This window comes from Canis aureus, chromosome 18 (assembly GCF_053574225.1).
Source record: "Canis aureus isolate CA01 chromosome 18, VMU_Caureus_v.1.0, whole genome shotgun sequence".
In the NCBI taxonomy this organism is placed as follows: Eukaryota; Metazoa; Chordata; class Mammalia; order Carnivora; family Canidae; genus Canis; species Canis aureus.
Genome location: NC_135628.1, coordinates 237,039 through 252,755, shown reverse-complemented (window position 1 = coordinate 252,755; position 15,717 = coordinate 237,039). Strand labels below are relative to the sequence as shown.

The 15,717-nt window shown below is 38.3% G+C and overlaps 1 protein-coding gene across 3 annotated transcripts in view; it reads right to left on the bottom strand.

The window, feature by feature from the left end:
- Positions 1-15,717, bottom strand: part of SLC13A1 (solute carrier family 13 member 1) — a 105,136-nt gene that overhangs the window by 59,522 nt on the left and 29,897 nt on the right. The window lies entirely within an intron of this gene.

Sequence of the window (15,717 nt, the reverse complement as noted above, 5' to 3'; positions counted from 1 at the left end):
AAAACAACAGAAACCAGGAAGTGATATATAATTTGGATATTATTAAACTGAACATAAGAATGGAAACTTAAAGATGTAATGTACATAATTCTCTCCACACTTAAACTTTCTTAATTGCAAATATATGCATATACAGATATATATATGTGTATATAAAACATAATGATTAAAAGGTATGGGTAGATACAAAATTAAAGAATCAAAATAAGAAAATGCTAATATATTTGCCATGCTTTATCCTTTGTGGATTTCTCATACTTTTTCCTACGTACAGACCTTTAAAACATACATTAGGTGATATTTATGCAAATATTACAATTTAGAAACACATTAAAAGTTCAGGGTGAATTTAAATTCTGCAGTAAATTGTAATGCTAATATACCATAATATATGTTGAGGAGTAAGTGCAGGCGTTGGGAAGTGGGATCGAGGGCAACGTCTGTATTATCTTGGCAGTAAACATGAACCCCTTGCAGTCAGCTCTATTACGGTTTTTCGCTTAGGGCATGTGATTGACGGGCTGGTTGAAGAGATGATGCTGTAGTAAGGGGTAAAGACCGAGGACCAGAGAGACAGTTGGGAAGGTCAATGGCAGAATAATAGAGCTCTTAGGAAAGCCTGAGATGAGCCATTAATTGAGCCAACTATTAGTACAGAAACTACAAAAACAAGGGAAGGGTGGACCATCAACAGATTAGTCTTTTGCCTAAGACACTAGTTTCAACCTGAGACCAAGGGTTTGACCTTGGCCCAAAGGGATCTGGAAAAAATCATTTGGAAAGTTAAGAGCATGTGTTTGCAGATATTAGGACAACAGAATAAGCATGACATTTTTCCATAAGTGGAGGAGGAATTTGGTGTTTGTGTGTGTGTGTGTCTGTGTGCGCGTGTGTGTGGTATATCTTTTCCCAAGAGTTTCGGAGAGAAAAAAAGATTTCTTCCCAAAGAAGGGAGGAGAAGCAAAGCATCTAGAGGGATGGAACTGTAGGCAGTCGGGGATGGCATGGCTAGAGAGAACCTCCTGTGCTAAGGTGACCGAAGGGCATTGCCATGGACACACTGTGAATGGGAAAATGCTTGTTTTATACTGTTTCACAACAGAGGACTTATGTGAAATTGAATACACACAAGGATGTAGTTTTTATGATAAAAATATGTCCACACGCATATAATGCCCAGAAATAGACTAAACTGAAATATGTCAAAATATTAACAATGGGATTGGGAATATCTTCTGCCTTCTTGATACTTTTTGTATCTTCTACAACCATAAAAAGTCTTTCCAACATATGAAAGAATTGTAGACCCCTTAGTGCAGAAAGTATTCAGAAATTAATGTGGTACGAAGACCAGGGACGCCTCACTATTGCTACCTGGTGGTTACAGGTGCAGACCAGGGGCTTACTCAACACTCCATCCGTGAACCGCAGGGGCTAAGCCCAGGGTCTCCAACGCTGTACAAGACAACTCACTGGGGGGACAGTGGCATGAAACCGTTAGGGTTTCTATTTATGGTTGAATAATAATGTGAGATGACTTGTACAAAATATCACTAATCATTTTCTGCTTGCCAAACAGCCAGGTTAAAATCTAGCTCTTTTTGGATATTTACTTGCATTAGATCCATCTGATATCACATATTGATTTCTCAGTTGTAGGCATTATAGTTAGATTTCCACTGTTAGATGATGAGGATTTGGCTTTCGTTGATACACTCGACCACCCAACACACTTAAACTTCATGTCCCCATCCTCCTCCTATTACGGCTACGTGATAATCCTACTTAGAGCAGAGTTCAACATTTAGAATGTTGTCTAGTAGAAATCCATGAACTTCTGAGAAATATGACCTACATTATTTTTCCTGCTTCGTACTCCTACTCTACCCCTCCTGGCTTGCTTGGTTTCGTAAGTTTCGCTTAGTTTTCTGAGTAACCACTAAAAGTCTCCAAACATTCCATGGTTGTTTAAATCTTCTCTCAGAACAATCAAGTAAGATACTTAATGTACATAAAATATTCTACCCATTTCATTGTCTTAGAGCACGTCTTCCAGGACATTCCTAACCTGTCCTAACTCCGAGCATTTTTCTCTCTGGGTCTGCAAAGATTTATCTCAACTTCAGTCAGTCTTCCTACTTCATTGATAGCTTGGTTGGATATTGATTTCAAGTTTGAAAATAAACGTCATGCCAAATGTTGAAGGCATCCTTTTCCAATTGTTTGAGTTTCCAGTGTTGCTGTAGAGAAGTCTTTAAACATATTTTTTATCTTTTTTAATGAATCAGTTTTGTCATTTTTCTGAAAATTTTTAGGATTTTCTCTTTTCTCATAATATTCTGAACTATCAATAACCTTCTCAATGTGTGTTTCAACTCTTGGCTGGCACCCAGTGGGATTATATTCTTACACTATGGAAATTTTCTTCAATTTTTGATGTAGTCTCCTCAGTTTTCTCTATTCTTTTTCTGAAATTTCCTATTATTCTCTTACTTTGTTTCTTGCCATTTTTCTACTAGATTTTCCATTTATGATATATTTTTATATCTTTTTAACTACATTTTATATATTTATTTTATTTATATTCATATTTTATTTTTTGTCTTCTTGGTCCTCTTTTAAAGAATGCCATTCATGGATAAATTCCAAGAGTCACACATTGTACCAACACTGAATCATGATGAAATAGAAAATGTGAACAGACACATTACTAGTAAGGAGATTGAGTCAGTAATCCAAAGTCTCTCAACCAAAAAAGTCCAGGACTAGATGGCTTCGTTGGTAAATTCTACCAAACATTAAAAGAATAATCAATGCCAATCTTTCTCAAATTTCCAAAAAATAGAAGAGGAGAGAATCTTCCAAACTCATTTTACGAGGCCAGCATTACCCTAATATCAAGACCATTCAAGGACACTACAAAAAAAGATAATTACACGTCACTATCCAAGATGAACATAGATGCAAAAATCCTCAACAAAATTGAAGCAAACCAAATTCAAGAATACATTAAAAGAATCATATACCATTATTAAGTGAAATTTATAAAAATAATATGATCATATCAATAAATGTAGAAAACATATTTAACAAAATTCAACATCCATTTATGATAAAGTGGGTACAGAGGAAATATATCTCAACATCAAAAAGGCCATATATGACAAGCCCACGGTTAACATCATACTCAAAGGTAAAAAGCTTTAAGTCTTTCTCCTAAGATCAGGAACAAACAAGGATGCCTGCTCTCTCCATTTCTATTCAATATAGTATTGGAAGTCCCAGCCAGAACAATTAAGTAAGGGGGAAAAAGCCATCCAAAATCAAAAGGAAGAAGTAAAACTGTCACCATTTGTAGATGAAATGTTATTATATATAGAAAACCTTAAGGACTTCATCAAAACACTGTTAGAACTAATAAAAAAAAAATCAGCAACATTGCAGGATACAAAATCCATGTGCAAAAATCTGTTGCATTTCTATACACTAAAGTGAAATGTCAGAAAGAGAAACAAAGAAAACTACATCTTTTATAATTGCCCCCAAAATAAAATATCTAGAAATAAATTCAACCAAGGATGGGAAATACCTGTATATTGAAAACTATAAGACATCTATGAAAAATATTGAAGATACAAATAAATGGAAAGATATCACATGCTTATGGATTAGAAGAATCAATATTGTTAAAATTGATACTACTCAAAACAATCTTTAGGACCCAAACTACCCAAAGCAATCTACAGTTTTGATGAAAATTTGATATCAAAATTCCAATGACATTTTTCAAAAACAAGAGCAAACAATCCTAAAATTGTATGGAACCACAAAAAAAAACCTGAATAGTCACAGTAATCTTGAGAAAGAACAAAACTGGAGGCATCATGCTGCCTGATTTCAAACTATATTAAAAATCTACAGCAATTAAAATAGTATGCTATTTGCATACAAATAGACACAGATCAGTGTAACAGAATAGAGAGCCCTAAAATAAACCCACATAGATATAGCCAATTAATTTATGACAAAGGAGCCAAGAATATATAACGGGGAAAGGACAGACTCTCCAATAAACGGTGTTGGAAAAACTGGACAGCCACATGCAAAACAATAAAATTTTACCACAATCTTACAGCATACACAAAAATTAATTCAAAATAGATTAAAAACTTGAACATAAGACCTGAAACCATAAAACTCCTAGAAGAAAACATAGATGGTTAGTTATTTGACATAGGGTTTAGTGATAATTTCTTCAATCTGACACCAAAAGCAAAAACAACAAAAGCAAAAATAAATAAGTAGGACTACATCATACTAAAAAGTTTCTGCACAGCAAAGGAAACCATAAAAAAAATGAAGACAACCTACTAAACGAGATAAAATATTTTCAAATTGTATTTCTGATAAAAGGCTATTTACCGAAACATATGAAGATTTCATACAGCTCAATAGCAAAAAAACACCAATTTTATTTTTAAAATCAACAATTTGATTTTAGAATGGGCAGAAGGGGGCACCTGGGTGGCCCAGCGGTTGAGCATCTGCCTTTGGCTCAAGGCATGATCCTGGGGTCCTGGGATCAAGTTCTGCATCAGGTTCCCCTCCTGTTTTTCCCTCTTCCTATGTCTCTTCCCACCCCCCGCCTCCGTGTCTCATGAATAAATAAATAAATTCTAAAAAAAAAAAAAAAGGGCAGGTCTGAACAGACATTTTCCCAAAGAAAACTTACAAATGGCCAATAGGCACATGAAAAGATGCTCCATATCATTAATTATCAGGGAAATACAAATCAAAACCACAATAAGCTATCACCTCATACCTTTTAGTATAACTATTATCAAAAAGACAAGAAATAATAAATGTTGGTGAGGATGTGGAGAAGAAGGAACCCTTGTGCACTGACAGTGGGAACGTAAATAGGTGCAGCCACTATGGAAACCAGTATTGAAGATCCTCAAAAAATTAAAATAGAACTACAACATGACGTAGCAATTCTACTTTGGGGTATTTATCAAAAGAAAATGAAAACACTAACTCAAAAAGAAATATGCATGCTTGTGTTCATTGCAACATTATTTGCCACAGCAACAATATGGGAACAACCTAAGTGTCCATTGGTGAGTAAATGGATAAAGAAATCGTGGTAAATGTACATGGTGGACTATTACTCAGCCACAAAAAATGAACAAAATCTTGCCATTTGTGACAACACAGATGGAGATCAAGGGCATTGTGCTAACTGAAATAGGTCAGAGAAAGACAAATACATGATCTCTCTCACAAGTATAATCTTTAAAAAAAAAACCCACAAATATAAAAACACACAAAAGAACAAGCTCATAGATGCAGAGAACAGATTGGTAGTTGCTGGAGGCAGCGGGTCAGATAAAATATGTGAAGAGGGTGTAAATTTATTAAAAAATTAAAATTAAAAAAAATTAAGATAAAAAAAGGAATGTGCAATACAGCATATCGTATGCTACGTTTGTTTGTAAAAAAAAAAGCAAAAATAAAACAACATATCTATGTTATGAAAAATAAAAGGATATTCATATTCCATGAATGCAATTCTTTTGTTTTCCTCTGAATATATTAATGATAGTTTCTTTTCCTGTGTTTTCCTTCTTCTTGCATAGTCCCTGTTTCCTGTAGCTTTCTGCTTTCTTTTTGCTTCTTTGGAACTCTCTTTCATGCCTGAGGTTTTCTTCAGCTATCCGGGACCTTCTTGCTGTTTGCTTAGATTTGAGACCATGAAAAGCTGTCTGGAAGCTCTGTACCCCTGCTTTGGGAGTTGTTGACTGTGGGCTTCGCTGCAGTACCTCTGACTGGGCCTCTTCTTTTTCTGAGAAAATCCAATTGTATATATTTTCACCTTTTCTTTTCTTTTTTTTATTTTCACCTTTCCTTTATGTTGATTATATTCCCCAGGAGAGGATCTCCTGATGTCCTGCCTGCTGACGCCTGGAAGGGACAGGCCTGGATCCTGGAACCAGTGGAGTAGAAGCAAGGTTTCCCCCATTCTGCAGGTAAACTGCCTCTCAATGCCCCCCCCTTTCATCGTGAAACCCTGTGTGACCTGAACTGTGCCTGGTTCTCCTTACTCTCTGCTTTACTGGTCTAAAGAGGACACTGGTGTTTGGTGGAAGAGAAGCAGTTGCATCTGTGTGGAGTTGAGGAAAAATCTGGGAATTCATCTGTTTTCATAAGCAGTTTTTTACCCCTGATTTTCAACGTTTTAAAAACTTTGAAGGCTGCTGCTATGTAACCTGGATTGTTCATTTCCTCTCCTCACTGTTGATTTAGGATTCCACTTTTATGAGATAACTGAGTCATTTCATATCCATCCTTTTACTTTCCAGCTTCCAAAATGATTTTGCTGTCATCTCTTCTCTTGACATTTACATAATCATGACTTATGACTTAAAAGGTCTATTTGTTCCTGTTTTAATGGAGATTTAGGAGATACTGAAGGTAAATGGGTGTATTCAATCTAGCATCTTACTGGAAGATGCAACCTTTCTCTTACATTAAAAAATAAATTAATCTTAACTAATAATCATTGCACAGACTGACTTCCGTTCATGGTCTATACATCAGCGGGTGATATAGGGAAAGATGGGGGGGAGGAAAAGCTCAATAGTGTGAGGAGCGATTGACAGCGGGGCCCTGTCTCCCTCTTTGCTCTCAGCGTATTGAGTTTACATGTGCTTGGTTAAGTGAATAACAGTTACACTTTCTAGTTTTAATTAAAACAGCCCTCTCATAACGTGCATGTGGCTTTAAATGATTTCTATAAGAAATTATTCATGTAAAGAAAGCCCAGAATAAAGATAATACGTAAGTGAACGGCAAGAAAATAAGAGGAGAGACGCTTCTTCTACTGTTGATATGAACTCATCATGAAGCTTTGGTAAGAATCTAGTCTGTAATAACCTGAAAAACTCAGAGCAGTTGGTAACAAAACTGAAGTTATCAATAAGACTCCTGGAAATACGATTTATATACACTGTAGTTAATAAGGAATTATGCTGCATATTGTGAATTGGAATATTACTTTACATAGTAATAGTATGATGAATAGAAAAGTCTTTAAGCACTTAAGACCTGAGGATTCTTTATAAAAATTCTATTTTTTCAGCAATATCAAAAATCATAATTAAATTGAAGATGTATTTTATAAAATGTTATATATGTTATCCTAAATGTTAAATATTTAGAAGCTTCCTTTTTTTTAATTTATTTTTTTTATTGGTGTTCAATTTACTAACATACAGAATAACCCCCAATGCCCGTCACCCATTCACTCCCACCCCCCGCCCTCCTCCCCTTCCAACACCCCTAGTTCGTTTCCCAGAGAGAAGCTTCCTTTTTAATTCATTTGTGAGTAGCCAAAAATAAATATGTATTAGAAAAAAATCTTTTTCTTTCTATAGCAGTAAAAATGACTGACATAATATATAAATAATATAGTATTTTTCTTTTCCACAGCATGATAAATCAGATTTCCTGTTAAATAAAATGTTTAAAAAGCACCTTAAAAATGTATCTCAAAACTATACAAAAATAGGGAATTTGCCTTGACCCTAAATCAAGTGAAAGTGGGAATCTTAAGTGAGTAACTAGGCAGCTTTTTGATCTGAGAATCTCAATCTTTTTTTTCCAGAAAGAGCTGGATATGGCGGATAATGCCAAAGGCCCATCATCTATGAGGAACCCTACAGGAAAATACGCATAAAGCTGGTGTCCTCTGCAAAAGTTGACAATAAGGAAATCTAATGCTGACTTACAGGAAAACAAAATGTAGCCTAAAAACTCCTAATCATGAGCATCTTTAGCCTAAATTCGTGTTACCTGTCTTTTAAAATAAAAACAATAGTATAAAAGCTCTTCCAGGAAGCTGCAACTCAAGACTTAAGGAATTTCCAGAGAAGTCTCAAGGAAACCTACTATTTCAATACTTACATGGCTCAATATCTCAAAAGCAAACAATCCAGTTAAAAAAAAGGGCAGAAGACATGAATAGATATTTTTCCAAAGAAAACATCTGGATGGCCAACAGACACATGGAAAGGTGCTCGACATCCCTCATCATCAGGGAAATGCAAATCAAAACCACAAGGAGACACCACCTCACAGCCCTCAGAAGGGCTAAAATTAACACGGGAAACAATAGATGTCGGTGAAGATGTGGAGAAAGGGGAACCCTGTTGCACTGTGGGTGGGGATGCAAACTGGTGCAGCCACTGTGGAGAGCAGCGGGGGGGGGGGGGTGTTTGGACCTCAAAGAGTTAGAAATAGAGCTACCCTGTGATTCAGCAATAGTACTACTGGGTATTTACCTAAAGGATACAAACATACTGATTCAAAGGCGCACCTGCACCCTGAAGTTTACAGCAGCATTATCAGCAAGAGCCAAACTACAAAAAGAGCCCAATGTCCATCAACTGATGAATGGATAAAGAAGATATGACATACGTATATATATATGTGTGTGTGTGTGTGTGTGTGTGTGTGTGAATATTAGCAAAAAACATGATATCTTGTCATTTGCAACAACATGGATGGATCTAAAGGGTATAAAGCTAAGTGAAATAAGTCAGAGAAAGACAAATATTATACAATTTCACTCATACAAGGAACTTAAGAAACAAGACAAATGAACAAAGAAAAAAAAGACAAACCAAAAAATAATCTTAACCATAGAGAACAAGTTAGTTGTTACCATAGGGGAGGTGGGCAAAGGGATGGGCGAAATAGGTAAAATAGGTGATGGGAGCTAAGAATACACTGGTCATGATGAGCACTGACTAATATAGAGAACTGTTGAATCACTGTGTGGTACACCTGAGACTAGTATAACACTGTATGTTAACTATATTGGAATGAAAATAAGTACCAAAAAAAAAAGAAAAAGAAAGAAAAAGAAAGAAAAAAAGAAAGAAAGAAAGAAAGAAAGAAAGAAAGAAAGAAAGAAAGAAAGAAAGAAAGAAAGAAAGAAAGAAAGCTGGCATTGCTTCATTAGCATCAGACAAATAAACTCTTAAGACCCCAAAACATCGGGGCACTGAAAAATGGTAAAAGCATTAATTAACCAGGAATATATAAACATTCTAAACTGGTAGGGACACAATAACATAATCTAAATAAGTCCAAAATATATAGAAACCAAAATTGACAGAACTAGCAGGAGAAAGAGTCATATCCATAGCCTAGAGGGAGATTTTAACAGAACAGTTTCATTAACTGCTGGGTTAAGTAGACAAAAAATCAGGTCACAGACAATTTGAAAAACAACCAGCAAACTTGATCTAACAGACTTTTGGAAAATATTGCTCCCAGTAAGTTGAGAATATACAATTCTTTTTAAGCACGACGAGACATTTATCACAATTGACCATGTGTTAGCCCATAAATCTGTCTCAACAAGAACTGATGTCATATAAACAATTTCTGAGCACAGTAAAATGAAGTCAGAAATAAAAACAGAAAAACAAAAAGTATCACAAAAGTTTCATTTATTTCAGATTTTAAAATACACTTCTAAGCAACTCATGAAGGGAAGAATCTAGTATAACAGAAATCCAGAAGATACAAAGAACTGAAAAATATGTGATGGAGCTAAGTTAATGGGAGAAAATTCATCTCCTTAAATCCTTACTTTGGAAGAGAAGAAACACTCATATTTCATAATGTGAATGTCTAATTTAAAAAGTAAAAGAAAAAAATAATAAAAAAATAAAAAGTAAAAAAGCAGCAGAATGAATTAAAGATAAAGCAGAACAAAATAATAAAGAGAGGAAATGAATAAATTAGAATACTTATAAAATATGATCAAAGAGCCAAAAGTCAGTTCTTTGACAAGACTCGTAAGACTAATAAAACTAATTTTTGAAAGACTATTGAAAAAAAAAGCTTAAAAGCTTAAGTAGAAATATTAGCAATGACAAAAGCTATAACTAAAAATACTTTGGAAATTAAATTGGTCTTGGTGATATTATAAACAACCATATGCTTTTAGCCGCAGGATGGAAGGCATACGGTTCCTGGAAAAATACAACTCAAGAAGAAATAGAAAATGTAATTAATCCTAAAGCCAGGAAAGTGATAGAGTAATTCCTGAGAGCCTCTGCCTTCTGCGTTCTCCTCTTCCTGTGAGCCTGAGTAGAGGATGGGGAGGGCGAGGGGAGGCAGCGATCTTGCCCCAGGGGGGCGGTTGGTGCTGAGGCCGCGGAGCTGGGAGGCAGAGTCGGGCCCAGTGATGTGGAGCCGCCCTGCCCGCTTACTTCTCTCTCGTTAAGACTCTTGCTATTTGGGGCTCTGTGGTGATGAAGGGGTAACCAGGACGAGCAGAAACACCAAAAAGAGGACGAGAGAATGATTGACACGACCTTCCGGCCTGTGTGTCTGGGCGAGGGGACCAGCGAGTGACTGAGCAGAGGAGGCGGAACCAGACAAGGCTCCGAGACTTTTCGGAATTAGTTAAGCTGGGATGTGAGGTATACCGTGTCATGCATTTTTATATCCTTTAAATTTTTTCTGTTACATTTAATAAATGTGTGTCTATTTCACATATTTCATAATCAAGTGCAAAAGCCATTTGGGGACAAAGCAAAATGAATGCTTTCCTGTTTTAGGGGATGCTATTGGAAGATGCACGGAAGCACGCTGCTGAGGGTTGAGAAGGTAAGGTCCACCGTAGAGCAGACGCGGCCGCGGGAGGCTCCCACCCGGCCCACCCCAGCCCACCCTTAGCTCCAGATGCCAGGAGCCCCGTTTCGGGGACTCACAGATGGAAGACTCGTGGGACCAAAGCTCTTCTCACCGGTCGTTTCAACAGCACAATGTTGTGTGGAAACACGGTTGAGCGCAGACACCGAAGGAGCCGGGCCTTTGACCTCCACGACAACTGGGACCATGGGGAGGTCGTGGGCCCGGGCTGCTGCCGGATCCCCTCTCCGCGTTACAGCGAATGTCAAAAAAATTCTTCACTCAGGAGAGTGGTGGTTCTCACCGGCGGTTGCCCCGGCTTCCCTCTTGAATCGGGAAGTCCTCGGGGTGTGATTCCAGGGTGACCGGGCCCAGCTGCTGCCGGTCTTTCTTCCGTCGGACATTCAAGCACCATCACCCTAACCAGCTTCAACCCTACAACACTGCCAAGTATACTTTAACTTTACATTATACCCTTGGAGCTTATCCTCACACGCTCTCCACCATGGCCCGGCCTCATCCTCCCGCACAAGCCCAGGCTTCTGCTCGCACACAACACTGGGGGTGACAGGATCCCGGGTTCTGGACCGAAATGTTATCTCTCTGTTGGTCTAGGAAGTAAGGGGGCTATGGTTTCTTCTAGAAACCCCTTCTCCTCCCAGAGGCCGAGGACGCTGCCCCATCAGGAGAGGCCGCGCAATGCACAGCGGGTGCACACGGCCTGCCCTGAGATGACCTGGCTGGCATTCGAGGCCACGCTTGGCCACTGCAGGGGACCGTGCTGCCTGCTCAGCGGGAGGCGCCCAGAGCACAGGCCCCCCACACACGCTTGCAAGAGCCAAACAGGGGAAGTGGGTGAGCACCCAGGTGCTGCCAAAGGATAGGGGCGATCCTCTCACGGCCACATGGACACCCAGCCACCTGGCTGTGACCTGAGACATGTAGACATCGTGAAAAGTTTACCCCAATCCAGCCAATCAGCACACCCACCACGTCCCTCTCCTCCTCCTCCTCCTCCTCCTCCTCCTCCTCCTCCTCCTCCTTCTTCTTCTTCTTCTTCTTCTTCTTCTTCTTCTTCTTCTTCTTCTCCTTCTTCTCCTTCTCCTTCTCCTTCTCCTTCTCCTTCTTCTCTTCTTCTTCTTTTTTTCTTTCTTTCTTTCTTTCTTTCTTTCTTTCTTTCTTTCTTTCTTTCTTTCTTTCTTTCTTTCTTTCATCGGACATTCAAGCACCATCACCCTACCTAACCAACTTCAACCATACAACACTGCCAAGTATACTTTAACTGTACATTATACGCTTGGAGCTTATCCGTCTTACAGCCACAAGTTTGCACCCCATCCCTCAACCCTTGACAACCACTTCTTTACTCTTTGTTTTTATGAGTTTGACTTTTTATTTTCTTTAGGTTCCACATATAAATGCTACCGCACTATATTTGTACTTTGCTGCCTGTCTTCTTTCACTTAGTCGAATGCCCTCAAATTTCATGCATGTTCTTACAAATGGCAGGATTTCCTTCTGTTTCGTGGCCGAATAACATTCCACTGAATATGCATAATGCATGTGTCCATCCATCCGTCGGTGGACACATTCTCGGTATTGTAGCTAATGCGAATAATGCTGCAATGAACACATGTGCAGATATCTCTCTGGGATCTTGTTTCATTTCCTTTGGATCTATACCCAGAAGTGGGATTACCAATTATCATATGGTTATCCCATTTTTAATGTTTTAGTGAACCTCTGTACTGTCTTCTGTGGTGACTGCACCAGTTTACACCACCGAGAGTGCACAGGGCTCCCTTTTCTCCACATCCTTGCCAACACCTGTTATCTACTGTCACTTCGATGCTGCTCTTTCTCTGTCATCATCTCTCTATAAACTACAGGACGCGGCTGGATGAGTGAAAGAAGACACGTAGGTTGTGTCAGGTGAGGACTAATATTGGCCTTGCCACCCAATTTCACCCAGCATTGAATTGAAGCGTAATCAAGGAGGATAAACTCCTGTTTACATTTGATAGACACCAGATATTCTAGATTTGATATCCCCTAACTTGGCAGAACCAATGACCCTAGACCATGATATTATGAACCGTGCTTATTACCGTTAATACAGTTCTTTGAATTCTTGGAGAACATTAAACAGTGTTCTTTAACATAATTCGGTTTTCAAAAATAAGGAATTTCACCCCCAAACTAAACACTCAATTAAAAAGCAATATTTAATTTGTTCAAGGAAATTTTTCCTTTGAACTTTTTCCTTTAGAGAACTACAAATTATATAAGATGAATGGAAAACAATTATCTTAGACCTTTCATTAAAAGCGAACTGATTCTCCGATTCCTTTCATTTGAAGATGCCTGGAGTTTAGAAATGGAGCTAGTATAAAAATCTGGGATATCTCTTTGAATGATACTAGTGCTTGTGAGGAAGGGAAAAATCTAGCAATTTCATTCTTCTTTTGGTATGTAAAAAAATGGAAATAATATGAGTGATGATGACCGGTCTCTCAGTTTTCTCACTGGAACCTGACAAATATATTTCTCCATGTACTGCCAGTGTCCTTTTAGGGTATTCCATTCTTTTTGTCCCTTTTCTTCTCAAAAAAATATTTTAACTTCTTTTGGAGTCATGCAGGATTTACAGGCTAAGTATCTACCCACCACATTTATTCTGGACACAAGTAGGAAGCTCTGCTAATGTTTGGGTCATGGCCTATGATAAGAACAGAACTTGGCAAGTCGTGGAAAACATCTATTTTTAGATATGCAGCATTGGAAGATGACTATTCTTTAATCAGTTTCTGGAATCTAAGGGACTAGTGACTATCCACCATCTTTAAAACCAACATGTAATCATCACCATCAGCAGCCAAAGTAATGGCAAAAATATCATCATCATCCTCATCCTCATCATCATCATCCTCATCATCTACATCAGAAATTTGCAGTTTTATTAACAAGAATTTTAGGGCTGATAAATTTTAGTTCCCAACCCTTGCTTTCTTTCCACCAAAAACAAAACTAATCTCCATAAATAGCCAAGGCAATCGAGATAGAAGAACAAAGCTGAAGGTATCCCACGTCCTGGTTTCAAACTATATTACTAAGCTGTATAATCACAATAGTCTGGAATTGGCATAAAAACAGACCAATGCAACAGGATTGAGAGCCCAGAAATAAATCCTCACGTATACAGTGAACCCACATGTGTCAAGGAGCCAAGATACCCAGTGAGGACATGTTCGTCTCTTCAATGAATGGTGTCGGGAAAATTCAATAACCACGTGCAGAAGAATAACATTGGATTCCTATCTTGTACTCCTCACAAAGATTAACTTAAAATGAATTAAGGACCCCAAACTGTAGAGCTCCTAGAAGAAAACATAGGCATACTCCTTAGCATTGGTTTTGACAACACTTTTTTAATGTGACACCAAAAGCAGGTAATACTTTCATGTATCTCTAATAAAGAACACTTCTGTAAAGTAAAAAGTCATCCTTTAATTTTTCTTTTACACGAAACTGAATTTTTATACCTTGAGTTCTAGAAAGACCATAGAATCATTGTTTAAAGGCCTTCCTTGCTCTCTTCCCCCAAACTCAGAACTCAATCCTTATTGCCTATGATGTACCCAAATTGCCTTACTTTTGCCCCCCTGGAGAGTTATTCCTCCTCTGTGTTCCCCTTCTCAAGCAGTGGCGTCACAGCCTACCTTTACCAAGTTTATTCCAGCAAAGCGTCTTCTCTACGTTTCTCTCTCTTGTCTTCAAAGTCTGATTAATCAAAAAGTCCAGTTAGGTTCACACCCTCTGCCCTTCGAATTGTTGCCATAGTGCGTCTCTCAATGGCAGAACCTACCATGCTGCTCTCCAGCTTCAATGATTCCTAAGGTCTCTGAGACAAGCTCTACGCTCGTTGGCTGGCTTCAACAACCGTGTCTAACGCGGCCCGAGGTCTCCAGGCATCTCACTCACCACAACTCAACCCTGGCACCTGCGGTACAGACGTTTCCAGAAGGAGCCCTGCTCTCTTCATACTTGGGTCTTTGAATTCATTGCTTTTTCTAATTAGAATACCTCTTATCTTTCCACTCGTTAGTTAATTAACCAGGATAGGGATCTACTGAGCATCTACCCTGTGTTAGGGGACGAAGCGTGCCAGGGGTTAAGGTGGTCAACGACGTAGACAAGGCGCCTGCATACATGGAGCCTGCACTCTGCTGACGGAACGTGCAGTCTCCTCCTGGACTCACGTTCCTTTCGCTCGCACCCCGTCCTGCGATATCCCCTGATTCAGTGAGTCCCTCTACCTTTGGAAGACTCAGCCCCTGTGCATGCTTTTGTCGTAGGATTTATTTATGTCACACATTTTTTTTTCTTTTTTTTTTTTTAAGTCCATCTTCCCCACTAGACTCTGAGCTGCTTACAGTAAGGGGCAGGTCTTTTCACCAATGGACCCTCCTAAAATGCCGAGGACAGTGTTAGATATCAGGTTGATTTGAAGGGGCTTGACCCAAAATTTAGGCATCATGCCAGAAAACTGGGTTTCTAAAGTTAACCGTGAGAAAGTTACTGTGCAAGTATATTCTTTCTGTTTATGCTTGCCAATTTTCATGATATTTAAAGCTCATTTTTAATGTATTATTCTGTAATATACCTCACGTACTATTGATTTTCTGTTTTAAAAGAATTATTTCTATTCCTAAAGATGATAATGTTCTCATAAATATATATTCAATACTCCTCTTTAAAGCCCCTAACCCTTACACTGTAGCTAATGGCTTAAAACGTATCTTCGTTATTTGTATTCTGTTTACAAAGAAATCATTCTTTCCCTGAAGATTTCTGTAAATAGCAAGAAGGTTTTCTTTCTCCTAGTGAGTCGCAAGTAAATGCATTGTAGTCTAAGGAAGGACCATATGCCCCACTCCATTCCTAATGCCATGGTTACCAGAAAACCATTTCTACGCAGGATTATTTTTCAGTGGTCTCAAGATCTAT